This window comes from Lactuca saligna, chromosome 5, assembly GCF_052625555.1.
Source record: "Lactuca saligna cultivar CGN05327 chromosome 5, ASM5262555v1, whole genome shotgun sequence".
Taxonomy (NCBI): Eukaryota; Viridiplantae; Streptophyta; class Magnoliopsida; order Asterales; family Asteraceae; genus Lactuca; species Lactuca saligna.
Window position 1 is genome coordinate 316,842,531 of NC_136421.1, and position 17,326 is coordinate 316,859,856.

The window sequence follows — 17,326 nt, forward strand, 5'->3', positions numbered from 1 at the left end:
TTTACAAATGGGTTGTCGGCTTTAAAGAAGATTATTAATTCATCTATAGAAGTTTAAAAAAATTTAACATTATTTTTATATTCAACCTAATAAGACAAAGAAGTCGTGAAATCATACTAATTACACATTTCATCATCCCTTTTTTTTAATGGACCCAAAAATACAAAAAAATAAAAATAAAAATAACAAATCAAAAGAATGACAATATAATTCAATAAATACCAAATAAAAAATAAGGTAAACTGATTGTATACAACTGTTATGTGTGCCAACAGCCCAAAGACATATGTACAACCATAAATACATCTATTTGTACCATTCCACTTAAACAATATTTAATCAACATTTTTTACAACATATATAAAATTTGACAAATTATATCAAAAATATATCAAATTGACTGTTTATGATTGTTTATGATTGGAATAGAAGTAACCAAGATTTCATGCGGTAGCGATCCATTGCTTTGTTGTTGTGGTAGACATGATTAATTCTAGCAAATAAAAAATAAAAAAAACATACTTTTTCTGATGACAAATAATTGCAATTTCCTCAATATGTCAAAAAAACTTTCTTAAATCGAGGGCAAACTCCTAAATTCTATTAACTCATAAAATCACATAAGATCTTACAATTTCAAACAGATACAACTCAGCTAATCTTTCTACTATATGTACCTATGCATAACACTTTTCAAGCCAGCATGACTACTTCTTATAGGATCCATATGCAGAGCACATGAAACTATAATTAACTCAGTTACATCTTCTTCATCTAACACTGTACAATAAGGATCCATACCTGTCAAATAACAGAGAAAATTTTGAACCAGTCAAATGGATTTGGTGGAAATGAAACGGTTTTCTAACTTACTTGCAATTTACAGCTATAAACTGTATCAATATGAAGTTGTTCTAGCATAAGTCATATAATGGTCGATATGGACGTACTTTTGAATCAATCTCATGGAGAACTATATTACATTGCAATGAAGCATTACTCTTTAAAGTTGATGGTAGGTCCTTAACGAATCAAGCAAAGGAAAATACGTGTACATGCCAAACAAATCACGTGGGTTAGCTGCAGAACCACCAATCACAAAAAATGCGGTCAAAATATAAAATAATACATGTTAGGTCTTTATGAAATGAGATGTGGGGTAAAAAATTGACCATTTTACCGAGAAAAAAAGATAGCCAGCTCCAAGTGAAAGGAATTTGGACTCTCCCGTCACAACAGAGTCTTCTGGTAGTGAAAATTGGTTCCTAACTATAGCAAATTAGAATCCCTGGTAAGTGCCTGTCGAAAGAAAGAACTTTTATTAAATAAAGCTTATAATGAAAGTATACACCAAATGAAATTACTAACCGGAAACCTGATTTAATAAGAAATATGGCAAAAATGGCATAGCAGAGTGAAATTAAGGTTTAAATTTTGTGCAGTATATTTCACCTGAAAGCAATATCGTATCTTAGGATGAGACCCCAAAAAACCCAAAATCATATGAAACGACCCAAGAATCACGACTAACTTTTTTTTTAAAACATTACTAAAACCATATTTATAAAAACCGTATCATAGTCATAACATAATTTCCGAGTATTAATTCAAAACATAATCTTATTATCACAGTAACACATTCCCAGGCTAACTGACTATGGAGTGTGCACTACAACCTCTCCGAGCTCCTATTTTGAAAACTAAGTACCTGAAACCAAAAACTGAAACCGTAAGCACGAAGCTTAGTAAGCTCCCCCAAACTATCACATACCATACAATAACATATAAAGCACATACTGGGTCTTGCCCACTACATCGGACCGAAATCCGGAAACTGCATCGGACTAAAGTAAGTGAAACTAGAAACTTATCTATAAAAGGTTTGATTTTCATTATTAAACCAATATAACTTAAAGGACCTTTAGTGGTTAATTCTATAATACCTTAGTTTATACATCAAGGTTATATATAATTAATATCCGACAGGCAGTTGGATGTGTGTTTCCCGCCTTACTTCTTGTTCCTTGTTTGGTTGTGGGCTTAGGATAGATTCACACATTTAACTGTCCGTTTGATATGAGATTATATATAACTAGTATAAACTAAGTGATCATAGAAGGAACTATTGTGGTTACCATTTTACTAAAGGAAATATATGATTTTATTAAGGAATGTTTTCTTCAAATATAAAAGAACTATTACAGTTAACTCTGTAAGTACCAAATGATACGCCATGGTTATATATAATGAAGATCTAACAAACAATGGGATGTGTGAGTTCCACTTCATTTCCTGTTCCATGTTTGGTTGTGAGCTTAGGGCAGATTCACACAGTCGATTTTTTGTTTACTCTAATTTTTATATAACTTGTATCCATTTAATACTCATAGAAGGAATTGTAAAGTCATTTTTACTTATCTTTCATCACATTAAAAAATATACGATTTTCTGTAGGAACAAGTGAACTTTTCAAAAGAACTTATAACTTACTTTCATAACTAAAATACTTATGAACTCACCAGCTTAAATGATGATCTACTCTTTCAAAATAACTTGTATTCTCAGGAAACTAGTAGACAGGTACGCGCATGGGGATTCTGAAGATGGAGTATAGTAGCTTCATGTCTTGTTTTGTTATTTACTTTTGGAGTCAATATTTTGTGAATCATACATTGTAAACACTTTAATATTAATGCAATGGTTTTTTGTTACTTTGATTACTATGATGCATGTGTTGTGATACTACATATGACGTCCTCAGCCCCGAACGTTTCCATTGTTCCGGTTTGGGGGTGTGACATGTTAGCAATCGTTGCATTTCATGATTATGAAATTTGACAGATGAATGTCAAAACCACTTTACTTAATGGGAAGCTGCCTGAAGATGTTTACATGTGTCATCCAGAAGACTTCGTAGATGCTAAATACCCCAAATAGAGTGTCCAAGCTTGAGAAATCCATTTATGGATTAAAGCAAGTGTCTCACAGATGGAATCTTTGCTTCGACGAGAAAGTCATAGAGTTTGATTTCTCTAGAAGTGAGGATGAGTTAAGTGTATATGTCAAGGCTAGTGGTAGTATAGTTAGCTTTCTAGTTTTGTATGTTGATGACATACTACTCATAAGAAACGACATCCCAACCTTGCATGAGGTTAAGTCTTGGCTTGGGAAGTGTTTCGCTATAAAGGATCTAAGGGAAGCTGCTTATATTATGGGGATAAGGATCTTGAGAAATAGGGGTAGAAGACTAATAGGACTTAGTTATAGTACTTACTTGGACAAGGTGCTGAAACATTTTAGCATGGAGAATTCCAAGAAAGGGGAACTGCCAATCCAGAGTAATATCAAGCTGAGTAAGACTCATAGTTCGAGTGTCGATGCCAAGATAGCAGAAATGAGTCGAGTGTCATATGCTTCTACCGTTGGCTCGATCATGTACGCTATGACATGTACCCACCCTGATGTGCCTTTTGCATTGAGCATGGTTAATCGATATCAACGGAATCCGGGTAGAGCTCACTGGACAACAGTGAAGAACATTCTTAAATACCTGCAAAGGACAAAGGACTGGGTCCTTATACTTGGTGGGAGTGATAACTGAGAGTGATAGGGTATAGTGACGCCGACTTTCAGACCGACAAAGATAATTTTTGCTCTTAGTCGGGCTGGATATTTACCCTAAATAGAGGAGCGGTTACTTGGAAAAGTTCCAAGCAGGAGACCATGGCTGATTCAACGTGTGAATCAGAGTACATATTAACGAGCGAAACGTCGAAGGAGGCGATATGGTTGAAGAACTTCATTGGAGACCTTGGAGTTGTACCAAGCATAAAGGAGCCCATGGAAGTTTTCTGTGATAATAAAAGAGCGGTTGCCTTGACCAAGGAACCAAGGGATCATGGTAGATCCCAACACATTGACAAAAAATACCACTTCATCAGACATGGAGTAGAAAAAGCACTCCTCGTGGTTAAGAGGGTATCGTTAGAAGAAAATCATGCATATCCCCTCACAGAAGGGTCTGAGTAGGGTTAAGCACGTTCAGCATGCAAGAAGCATTGGTATGAGGGATGATATTCGTTTTAGTGATTAGAGAGATGTTTAGAAACTTATAATATACAAATGTAATTGACATTTGATGATTAACATGGAGATTTATTTAAGATTAAAGTTTACTATCTTGTGTCAATTGTTTACTACTGTTTCACTTTTGCATGTTTTACTTCCAAAATAATTAGATTGTTCAAATTATCCACAATCAATCATACTTTGGGATTAAGTTATGAGGTTAGACTGTCATGAATTGGTTTGTAGATTGTATAAGTGCTTAGACATAGTAAAGGATTGCCACAACGTTGCTGAGTACTCTTGAAATAAGATTTGAGTATTGGATTAAACTCACGCTCATGTGAATCACTTCATGGAATTTATCACGAGTGATTGTGAGACGATAATATCGTATAATCTTTAGTTTATCCGGACCGACCTGGGTGTCTTGGCCTTCAATCCTAGCAGGTCCGCCTCAACCCAGTATATCGAGACATATCAACATATACCATAACAATCAATAGCTAACAGACATAGGTAGCTATACAAATCTAACAGATCACCACAACATAATAACATCCTATATAATAGGTTACAGATCTAACAGATCAGTATAACATATTGACATACAATAAACCATGATACCAATCCAATGGGCTGACATTGGTGGCTTCGACCCGTTAGTACTAGGGGTGTAAACGAGCCGAGCCGAGCCCGAGCCTGACCAAGCTCGAGCTCGGCTCGTTTAATTTGAGGAAGCTCGAGCTCGAGCTCGAGCTCGATTCGAGCCTTAAAATGAAGCTCGAGCTCGGCTCATGAGAAATTTAGTGGGCTCGCAAGCCTAATCGAGCCTAAACGAGCCTCTATACATATATATATATATATATATATATATATGTGTGTGTGTGTGTGTCTATATATATATATATATATATATATATATATATATATATATATATATATATATATATATATATATATATATATATATATATATATATATATAGAGGCTCGTTTAAGCTCGTTTAGGCTCACGAGCCCCATTAATTGAAGCTCGGCTCGAGCTCGTTTAGTAAACGAGCCTCATATCTAGGCTCGAGCTCGGCTCGGGCTCGTTTAATTCGATCTCGAGTCGAGCTTTTAACGAGTCGATCTCGAGTAGCTCACGAGTAGCTCGGCTCACTTACACCCCTAGTTAGTACAATGATGAAAACTCACCTCACAGTATGAATGCAATCTGAATAACTCTCCACTCTGACAACCGACTCAACCCAAATCCTAAATGTCAAAACATTTCCCATTCTAAATTAATAACATTTTCCCAGAATACCATTGGTCAAAGCTGGTCAAAATCCACAAGTCAACAAAATCAACACAACCGAGTCAACTCAGCCGAGTCGACTCATGTTTCGTATGCGGGGAGTACTCCGGACATACGCAGGGCGTACTCAAGGCCCTAGGCATCAGGGCCAAGAGTAGGCTTAGCATCATCATATATACCAGGATACCGATCTAACAGATCACTACAACATGATAACGCACTATCATATAACAAGATATCTAATTTAATGGGCCATCCTTAGTGCCTCTGACTCGCAAGTACGGTGAGGAAAACTCACCTTACAATTGGACAAAAGCTGCTGAGGTCTCGACTCCGAATCTCAGCTCTAATCGACACTTATTCCAACTAATGACCAATCTCAATCAAAATCCCAAAATACCCTTAAGGTCAAACTTGGTCAAAGTTAAATTGGTCAAATCAACTAAATCAACCTAGTTGAGTCAACCTAACCGAGTCAACTCAGAGTGAGTACGCGGGGTATACTCACATGTTGACCACCATCGGGGTGGTTGACCTCGTACGCGGGGTATACTCGCACTCACGTCCATTTTTTCAGATCCATGGCTAAAATACCCTCACGAGTCATAAAGTTTCCAACTTTATGACTTAGCATGTCGATTAAGAGCTTAACTCAACTTTTTAATCCATTAAGACCTTCTAAATGATGCATGGAGCAAAGCCAACCATTTGAAACCCATTTTTATGACTCAAAACCCTTCCAAGGGTCTGAAAGGACAACTTAATGGGTCACGAACATGCTTTGTTCAAGAATCATCATTTTGGGACCAAAAAGGCGACTTAAAGAGAATAAACTTAGATCTATAAGATAGAGTGAGAAAAATTCAAGCTTTATACCTTCAAGATGTTGCAAACCAAGAAGAAATCCTAGATCCAAAGTGCACTCAACTCCAAGATCTTCTCGTCACCTTCTTCTTTATCCAAAACCACTCCAAAACTCACTTTAAAGCTCAAAGTTTGCTCTCTCTTGCTCTAGGGTTGCTTGAAGGTCGAAATAACATAAGGAGGTTGGGTAAGAAGAGGATATGAGTCCATAAGTTTGCTTAAATAGGAGCCAAAACCCAAAAATTAGGTTTTGCATGAAGGCCACATATGCCCTGCATATGAATGTACGCCCAATGTACTAAGGCACGCCTTAGTACGTTTAATGTACGCACGTCGTACTCACCAATTCCCCCCCCCCTTTTTTTACCAATTTGCCACTATGAGTCTCTTTTTCACACTTTCTAACACTTAGGGATCAAAATGCAATATAATTCAATTATAAGACCAAATTTAGAAGTACCTCATCATCGGGATGTTACACAAACTCCATGGTTAACTTAGATCTATGCATAAAATCATCAAGTTCATAACTTTATACCTCAAAATGGATCTTGAAGGTGAGGTGTTCCTGGATCTAGAAGGTCTTGATCTTCCAAGATGATGCTTCTTTCTTCACCTTGCTTCAAAGGCACCACAAACACACACGTTTGAGCTCAAATGATCACACACAATGGACTAGGGTTGCAAAGGACGAAATGAAGTTTGGAGGCTGAAGCGGGAATGAGGAATGAAGAGTTAATGATGCTTATATATGGACCAAACGCTAAAAATTAGGTTTTGAGCATTTACCACGTACGCCTAGGCCCAGTACACCTAACGTACACAACGTACACCCAACGTACTAACCTCTTGGCCAAATCTACCAAATTGCAACTATGGGCCATTTTGCAAGCTTCCTCATACCCAAGGGCTAAAAATCAAAAAGCTTCATACATAAGAGTGAATTTTGGAAATACCTCAAGTCAGGATGTTACATGGTAGGTATAAATAGAGGTGCCCCTAGCCAAAATCGGCCACTACATCTCATACTTAGAGAAATTTGACTTTCTCATCTCCCTCTCTCATATTATTGGTCCTAAGGTTTCCTAGGGTTTGGGTGTGATGGAGTAGAGCCTACCACACAATTGGAGTTAGTTTTCCAATGAGGTCTTCAAAGAGTATGATTAGCTTAATTCGATTTAAGCAAATGTATATTTCCTACTTGTGATTTCGATTATCATAGGGTTTTAGTTTTGTTTCATAAAGTATGTTGTTATCAATAGTGAAAAGCTATAAAATGTTTTAGGTTGCATGTACTCATAAGTATTATGTGAAATTCCGCAATTACATTGTTATTGTAACCTAAAAAGTAAAAACCCAATACTATCAACAAGTTCTTATTTTAAATAAAAGACAAAACTGCAAATTTGGTCCTTGTGGTTTTCAAAAACCTTTGGATGGGGTCCAAAAAGTTTCCAGCTTGCATGGAAGGTCCAAAATCAAGGTTTTTCTGGGTTTTTGGTCCAAAAAAACTTAAAAAGACGATTATGCACTTTTATTTTCTTTTTTTGTATTTTTATAATTATTCTAATGTTGTTTTAATTAAAAAATAAAGAAAAAAGAAAAAAAAGTATCCCCACCCTCTCTCTCTCTCTCTCTCTCTCAAAAATCTCATGGAATTTATCTCTGATAACCCCAAATTGATGAACAAAATCCAAAATCAAGCAATAGAAAGAAATTGAAACCCAAACACAAAGACACACACATTCTAATGCAAAGCACCCACATCGATTGGAAACAATCTCATCACAGTGAGTCTCTTGTCTCGATCGGACGAAGCAAATAAGAGGGGGAAGGTAATCACCTTCAAATTAGAGTGGTGATTGGACATAATGGGTCGACGGAAGCAACATTCAGAGGTGGTGATGGTGTTGGGTTTTGAGCATTCTAACACTCCTATGGTGTACATGCAACCCTATAAACCTTGGATCTATGTTTTCTCTATTATACATGCAAATAAGAACTTTCCAAGGCTTTTAATCCTAACTAGCATATTATGAAGATCTCATACTACAAAGTACTAGTTAGATGACATACCTTTTGATGTAGCTTGATGTCTTCAAGCTTTAAGAGCTTAGCCCCAATAGTGTGGAAGCCTCAAGTGGAATCACAAATCACCAAAACACCTTGGAAGACTTTAGAGAATATGGATACTTGGTTCTATCTAGTGAAATCAGCTAGCCCTTATTAGTGTACCACACTAGTGCCAATTTCACCAACCAAGGACATCTTTATATAGTATGGAGACTAGGGTTAAACCCATGACCTTTCATTTCATATGATCCATGGGTTAAACGCTCCATGGAATATCCATGAAAGCTTAGCCCAACCTAAATGAACTTGGCCCATTCCATATATATATATATATATATATATATATATATATATATATATATATATATATATATAAGAGTCCATATTTAATTAGTTCATTTTGATCACTTAATTAATTCTAAATTAATTCTTGATTAATACTAATTAAATAATATGATTCCATATTAATATATTAGAACTTATAATATATTAATATTAATCATAAATATACTATTCTCAAAAGACTATCCATATAAATTGTGTCGGTGAAGTGCAACCCAAATGGACCATGTCGGGTTGGGTCAAGTACATACCAATTATAGTTATGGACTTAGACATTAATCCAACAGTCTCCCACTTGGATAAGTCTAAAACTATTATTGAGTATGACTTCAAAACCTAACTGGCAATCGTAGCTCTTAAAGCCGCTGTCGAACTCTGATATTGTCAACGAACTTGTCCATTAGATAAGGGATCGTATATTCCTCCATTCTAGATATCATATGGACTGAGACATGGATTATAATCATTCTCTTTGTCCATTTGTTGTTTCCCGATTTCCGATTCATGACGACTGACTGATTGAACAAATCAAATCAATCCTGGCTTGGCTAAGCACTCACATGTGTCATCATTAAATCATCGAGGGGCCCACATATATCGCTTTTATCCCGAAGGTAGAGGAATGGATAAACTTCGACTCATATGGATTGTTCTGCTACTTGTTGAATCATACACAAAGGCACGATTTATAACACCGAGTTACCGAATGCGTTTTCGTGCAATCAATGTACAACCAACTCATAGTAACAACTCATATCTCTAGGTTTGAAGAATATAAGATATTATCGTCTCATGATCACTCGTGATAAAATCCATGAAGTGTTTCCAATGAGCGTGGGTTGAATCCAATACTCAGAACTTATGAGCACTCATGAGTGTTGTAGCCCTTTGTCCAACATCTTAGACCTCTACAAGCCAACCCATGACAGTCTTGATTCATATCTACTTCCAACATATGACCGACTGTGGATGGTTTGAATAACTTAGTCATTCCGGAAGAATAACCTAGTTTATTCTGGAAGTCAAAACATGCAAAATGAAACACAATAATAATTGAATCCAATATGGTATCAAAACCTATGAACATAAATAAAACACCTTTTATTTATCACCATATGATTACACATTATTCATTGTATACTGTTTCAGCTATCAACTTTATTCTTGAATTTAAAACAATAGTTCTCCCATGCTCCAAGCATGTACACTATGTTTTCTAAACACTAGTCATGCCATACACCAAGTATCGTACTATGTTTGTCTATGATCTTTACTTTATGAACTAGATCAATTGAGCATAACTCCAATGATCCTCTTTTCACAGTCCCAAATCCTTACTGCAAATGCAAGAATTCTAAATTCATGCCATTTACTGAAATCTGTTAGATTCTAAACTTATATGCATTGATCCTCTTGTAATGATTATGCACAAATTCAGCCAGACTTGGCAACAATCATTATAGAGTATTCCAATGGAGATCAACTCCTTGGAAACATCCTTCTTGCATTAAGTTTCCTAATCTTACAGATTGAATACTTTCTAACTTTGAAAAATTTCCAAATTCCATTTTGACTGTCACTTCTGAACAAGAGCTACCTCCTTACAGATTATGTCAATATGGTCCTTCCAGAATTATCACTATACTTCCAACTGTCCTTGAGCACCCAATCTTTGGTAAACCTTAGATCGTCCTCAACAATTGTTTAATCCTTTTAGTCATATCCAATTCTAGACCTTTTCCCTTCTTAATACCCCAGGCATTTGGAAAAATTTAGAACGGATGAATATAGCACATGTAATTGATCCTATATCCGAAGCATATGAGACACGATTCATGATGTCTCACATAAAGACTACACCGGTCTTTTGCTATACTATTTCCATTTCAATTTGCCAAGTTCTCATAATTCAGATTATGAAAAGGGATGCCGTAATCATAATCGAATTTTAGAACACAAATAATGGACCCATATACAAAATTTCCTTATGTTGAGCCATTCCAACATGAAATTCATATATATTTCCTTAACTAAATAGGATTAAAACCTTAATCTGAGCTTTTAGATTTGAGATGAAGTATAATTTCCTCTCCCTTAATTATAACAAAACAACTCTTTCCCAATTGAAACTTTGTTTTCTATAATTAACATTGCTAACTTGCAATACTTATCATAATTATCATGCTCCCACTAACATGATGATTATTAGCATAACACTTATGCTCCCACTAGCTTTGACATGTATCCAGAAATTGGTTGGACTTTTAGAAATCAATACTTTATTGACTTTCTTACCAAAGTTCAGATTTCTGATACTAGATTGCTTTGATAAAACATTATCAATATCATACACCTCTCTTAGATAGCTCACATGTGTGTCTAAACAATTTCAGAACTATGAAAAGGGATACCGTAATCATAGTCTAAATTGTTTAGACCTTTTTCCATTTCTCATAAGTCAATGTTAGTGTGTCGGTTAACCACGCACGCTCCACTAACGACTTTGAGAACTGCAAATATCACAATTGCTATCTACTTAAAATCTACTTAGTGAAAGAGTTTCCTTACCATCATTTTCATGAATCGAAGAGAAACCTTATGACACTTAGATTTTATGGTGTAAGCATTCCTATCCATGTGAATTTGTCAAAACCATAGTCACAAGACAAGGATAATGACAAATCCAAACTCATATGGACTGAACTCAATCTTGATTTCTTGCCACCTGGCAACTCAAGGGCCTGCCATTGCTTCCAAGTTGTTGCGCAACCAATTGAGAACTTTAAGAACTCATATGCAAAGCCAACTTTAACTGGAATGGGCAAAGAATATGTCAACATGATAGGTTATAAACCTCAAGTCGTGTGCTAGTGAAGAACTTCAGGTTTTTATTCTTGATTAGTTCTTGAGACTTTCAAGACCTTTAAGACTCCCACTGTCCTCTTGACCTATAAGACTCCCTTGTCAAGCATCCAAGAGATAGTGCGGATTCTAGTCAAGACAAACACTTCACACAATTGGCCTTAGTTGGTCTTTGTTTTATTCAAAACATCACAACTTAACAATTTCAAATCTACAAAAGTAGGAAACTTTTACTCTTACATTTGACAAGTGTTTTAAACCTTCTTTAAGACATGTCACTCAAATTACAATCTTGGAGTATGACTCTAAGACTTGTATTGGAACGAAGTATGGCTCATCTTCTTGATTTAACCATTTCAACAATTCAAGATCCCTCTTCTTAGTCATAAGAATGCACTAAGATTTCCTTAGAGAACTAATTGTGCTATGGTTTCTTAATCATTAAGATGATCACAAAACTGATACTAAAGTACTCTCCCATCTTTTAAGATTTGAGAAACTTTTATCCTTCTGCCTAAGTTGATTCTTCTTATTCGCTCTGTCATACATTAGAATCTTTTCCCAATGTCTCAGAGTTACACTTAAGCTTGCAAGTATAATCATATTTAGTGAGCTTTAGTAAATTATGACGAATAATATTATCGATCTTTTGTGGTGGACTTGACCAGTGCACAAGAATGTGTACTCGATCCCTTAGTCCGTTACTTGACTCACACATCCATGTGAACAAGTATTTAGACTTAATTTTCCAATACTTGAAAGTTCTCATTCATCATGCTATAAAACTTGCATGATTCCAAGTTCTGGTCCAATTGAAACTTGGGTGATGAGAATCTTTCCTTATTTGGGAAATTTAGACATTACCACAAATGAAAGAATCAATTACATATTTCCACTCTTGCTATTAATGGAATCATATAAGCAACAATTTTTCCTCAAATGTCATTGTAAGGATATTTTAAAATAAATAAAATAAATTTTTTTCTTTTATTTTAAAACTTTTGCGGAAAACTTATCCTTACAATCCATATGAAAACTTGTTATCTATTCTTAAGCAATATGTCATAACTCCTAAGAAGTAGCTTAAGAATCCGATCTTCAAACTGCGCGATAGAAATCCATCTACGCGATCAGATTTAACATATTATTTCTTTAAGTTTCTTCACTTTTCTTTGATTCTTAAACATCACCATGTGACCCAGTCACATCATGTATCAAGAATCTCATAATATAAACTTAGCAGAGTTAGATAGCGGACTTTACCTGAAGTAGAGTCAGACTTATTGACTTTAACATCCTTAGGTATGTTTGGCAGCTTTGCAACTAATGCCCCTTTCTTTGGCAATATAAACATATGGACCCTTTGATAATGGTACACGGGACTGTCTCAGACTTAGCCTTTCTCTTTACCATTTGGTCAACCGAGTTGACTATGGCCGATCCCTTTCCACTGGGAAGAGAGAGCTTTACTAGATATCCAATGTCATCATTATCAATGTCCATAAAGTTTTAGGAAGTTGATCATAGCAAATAGATAAGATCATTAAGGGTTTTGCCATAGTCTGTTTCATAGGTGTTCCAAAAGAACTCACTATGTGACTTAGAAAGTAGTTAAACCACCAACCTTCTCAAGACTTTGACACCCAACTCTCCCGGCTTGTCAATATGTGACTACATCTCCAAGATATGATCACACCTAGACCTTGTCTTTCCAATAGGGCTTGAGTGACCTTGAACTTGTGGGTTAGGGAGAATAATTGGAGGAGGTTAAAGAAGTATGATTTCCAAATGACATCATCTTCATTTAGGAAAGCTTGTTTCAAGAGATTTGGGAAGATCATATATGTCTAGACCAGACATCTTTTTGGGAGATATTCAAGATAGTTGATCTTAAGTCCTTAATATGACAACCAATATGAAATATTAAGGCTAGGACCCAACAAACTATTTTATAACTTAGAAGAGGGATGTCGTAATCCAAGCTATAAAATATTTGAAGGTAGGTGAATAACGATTCACCAATTTCCACCAAGATAAATGAAATGTATAATTAGGTTTTAATTGGATTTGAAAATCCTAGATCTTTTGAGATTCATTGAACTGTTCAATGGCATGTTTCAATCTCGAGTGTGTCCTTCAGGTTTTGTGACTGGGATGCCGAGGATCACAAAACAAGGTGTGAAGTAACCATGCAAATTACTTGGTACCCTTAAGTGTTTACCCCTCAATCGATGTGCCGGTTAACCACCCACGCTCCATCGATACTATGATAAACATTAAGTTACCCTTTGCCTACCTTGTTAAATACGAGTTAGTGTGTCGGTTAACCACACACGCTCCACTAACCGACTTAAACAAAGTGCAAAGTGTAATTTCATGGATTAACACCTTATTCACATTTTGCTAAGTAACTAAGATTGGGTATTATTAAGAGTTTAGTTACTTAGTATTTATCATTAACATTTTTAATGAAGGGAGAATTATAGTCCTGTCAAACCCGTTCGGCTGACGACCCTCCACCAGTCAAGCAAGCGGTGGGTGAGAGTGGACACCCATTAAGTTGTCATTTTATAGGCAACAACCTTATACCCACCTTATAGACCGACTTCGTGAATGAGGCGTACTAGCGGTAAGACTGACTTTACTCTTATACACACACACACACACACACATATATATATATATATATATATATATATATATATATATATATATATATATATATTAAAGTTTAAGGGTTGAATTTTAACTTTTAAAATTCTAAGGGCTAACTTGGAATTAAAGTATTCATAAGTGAAAACTTTTCAAATTCCAAAACTTGAGGGCAAGTTTTGTAACTTTCAAAACTTTTCTATTCCATAACTTATGTGTTTAAAGTAGTTTTAATTAAAAAACTCTTCAAGTTCCATAACTTGAGGATAAGTTATGGAAGACTTTAAACTAATAAAAGAATTAACTTTTCTTTATTTTATAACTTATGGAATTAATTAAGGTTATATTTTTTTATTACTTAATGAAGTGACTCTTGAACTTCCATAACTTGAGGACAAGTTATGGAGTCATAAAACCATTCAATGAGACAAGACTCTTCATTTTTGTAACATTTGCCAACTTTTATGAGTTTTATGAAACTTAAATGTGACTTTTCATATAACTTGAGGACAAGTTACAAAAAACACATTTTAGAATAACTCTTAGATTAATTTGGATTGAAAACAACTATTTCACTCAACTTTACTATTAATCTAAGCAACTCATGAGAACAAGATAATTCAAATCAAACTTTTTCATGTAATTAGTCTAAACTTTAAACTAATACAAAACATGAATCTATTGACAATTATCTTTGAAATTGGATTAGCATGAACATTACCACATCAAAAACAAGTTTATAAGTCCAAAAACATCTTAGGGTAATGTTCCTAGTCCAATTCCAGCCAAAAAAGTCGAATTTATGCTGTCTGGGGGTCCAACTCGTCGAGTGCACGAACCAACTCGGCGAGTTGGATCGATTTTGCCTTGGACTCGACGAGTCTGCTGGGTAGACAGCAACAAAACTTGATTTTTCAGCTTCTAGTGCAAGTATAACAAGAAAACACGCCTAGGCTCTGATACCACTGTTGGGTTTTGAGCATTCTAACACTCCTATGGTGTACATGCAACCCTATAAACCTTGGATCTATGTTTTCTCTATTATACATGCAAATAAGAACTTTCCAAGGCTTTTAATCCTAACTAGCATATTATGAAGATCTCATACTACAAAGTACTAGTTAGATGACATACCTTTTGATGTAGCTTGATGTCTTCAAGCTTTAAGAGCTTAGCCCCAATAGTGTGGAAGCCTCAAGTGGAATCACAAATCACCAAAACACCTTGGAAGACTTTAGAGAATATGGATACTTGGTTCTATCTAGTGAAATCAGCTAGCCCTTATTAGTGTACCACATTAGTGCCAATTTCACCAACCAAGGACATCTTTATATAGTATGGAGACTAGGGTTAAACCCATGACCTTTCATTTCATATGATCCATGGGTTAAACGCTCCATGGACTATCCATGAAAGCTTAGCCCAACCTAAATGAACTTGGCCCATTCCATATATATATATATATATATATATATATATATATATATATATATATATATATATATATATATATATATAAGAGTCCATATTTAATTAGTTCATTTTGATCACTTAATTAATTCTAAATTAATTCTTGATCAATACTAATTAAATAATATGATTCCATATTAATATATTAGAACTTATAATATATTAATATTAATCATAAATATACTATTCTCAAAAGACTATCCATATAAATTGTGTCAGTGAAGTGCAACCCAAATGGACCATGCCGGGTCGGGTCAAGTACATATCAAATATAGTTATGGACTTAGACATTAATCCAACAGATGGTTCACAACAGTGGCAGCAACGAGGTGGAGGTTGGTGACGGGTGGCAAGCGATAGCAGCTCCGCTGCCTCATTCCCTTTGCGTCTAGCAACAACAATCGAGATAGAAGAAGGGGGAAAAACATAACAAACACAACAACAACAACTTTCTTGGAGTCTAATTCTGAAAATCACAAGAACATATATACACACAGATTTCTTGATTTCTTCTAAAATTCCCTTTTTTTGGACCTCCGATTTTGGATCTGTGTGTTCTTGGACATCCGATTTTACTCTGTAACTCAACTAAATCAAGACCTTCATCCATGTTCAAAAACCATTACAAAACTGCAACTAAATCAATACCAAGACCCATAAATTCCATGAAATCAAACTCAATGAACTTAAATCATCACATCCAACCCTTGACCTTCAACATCGAATCAATAAATCAAAGCTCTCCACCCATAAATTAAACCATTGGACGTCTACGGTTGCATCGTGTGTAAGGGGTGAGGCTGTGAACTTCTCAAATTCAGTATTACCCATGGATTCTCTCTAGAAACTCATTGGAAAGTTCATCGTTAAGAGACTAGACAATGAACTTCTCAGGCGATGGAGAGAGAAAAGGGGCGAGTGAAAGAGTAGGTGATGGAGAGGGTGAGAAAGAAGAAAGAAAGAAAGAGTTCAGGCAGATCATGTAAGGAAGAAGTCAAGAAGATGGAGGCATGTGGGATGTAGCCGATGGACAATGAGAGAAAAGGCCGAGAGGGTAAGGAAAATACAGTAACGGGTTGTTTTTAACTTTCTTGAGAGAGAAAGAGAGGGGGAGAGTTTTGGTGAGATTTTATTTTTTATTTTTTATTTTTTATTCTTAATTATTTAAATACCAAAATAAATAAAGAAAATATAAAAAAGAAATGAAAATGATAAAATCGACTTTTCAAGTGTATCAGGGACCAAAAACCCAGAAAAACTTTGATTTTGAACTTTCCATGCAATTTGAAAACTTTTTGAATCCTATCCAAAATTTTTTGAATACTACAATGACCAAATTTGTAGTTTTGTCTAAATAAAACATCCTGATCAAATAGTTACTTCAAATACATAATCAAAAGCTACTTCAAATAGTTTTTGAGGGCTTTTAGCCTTTCTAACACTTTTTTTTTTGAAGTATTAACTAATTTTATCTATTAAAAAGTTAACAACTATTTTGCTAAACAATTTTACATAAATAAAAACTACAACTTTTAGCTAGTAGCTTTCAATTATCAACCAAGGTTGTCAAACACATCCATATCAAGTCATTGTATTTATAGTTAAAATCAATTTAATTTGTCATAATCAATTTAGAATTATCAATAAATTAAATATAATTACTTGTACATCGATATTTTACCATTAGTTTACTTT